This window comes from Elephantulus edwardii, unplaced genomic scaffold (assembly GCF_000299155.1).
Source record: "Elephantulus edwardii isolate Elephantulus edwardi_28Jun2011 unplaced genomic scaffold, EleEdw1.0 scaffold00352, whole genome shotgun sequence".
NCBI classification, from domain to species: domain Eukaryota; kingdom Metazoa; phylum Chordata; class Mammalia; order Macroscelidea; family Macroscelididae; genus Elephantulus; species Elephantulus edwardii.
In genome coordinates this window covers 695,865-696,322 of record NW_006400102.1, presented here as the reverse complement: position 1 = coordinate 696,322, position 458 = coordinate 695,865, and the positions used below count along the sequence as shown (strand labels likewise).

Below are 458 nucleotides of genomic sequence, written 5' to 3'. Positions count from 1 at the left end.
AAGAAAGAAAGAAAGAAAGAAAGAAAGAAGAGAGAGAGGAAGGAAACCTACTGATGATTTAGCAATAGAAGATGAAGTATTAGGAGAGTTACCCCAAAACACAGAACAGGCTTGAAATTGAATTGAGTGTTATAAGTCAAAAGAAAGGCATCAATGTGAGGGGGGGGAAATCAAGGTTGATTACAGAATCAAATGATGTTTTTAGTGATGACACAATACCAAACAGTAACAAAATACCCCAAGAGAGTGAAATTGGGAAGAAATGTGAGGTCAGCCAAAGAAGAGTTGTTGAATGACAAGTCTTAGGACAATGTTGAGATGCTTCCTGACTGACTTCAGGTCCCTGGTGGTTACTAATTCTACCTCCAGAAACACATTCAATGTACATGAAGATTATGGTCAGCTAAAGAATTTTAAGAAATTTTAAAAGGTTACATTTCCTGGAGCAGGAAAACTTA

At 36.7% G+C, this 458-nt stretch overlaps 1 pseudogene; it reads left to right on the top strand.

The window, feature by feature from the left end:
* The window catches only part of LOC102873766, a 2,614-nt pseudogene extending 2,560 nt beyond the window's left edge, over positions 1 to 54 (top strand).
* The last annotated feature ends 404 nt before the right edge of the window (positions 55 to 458 follow it).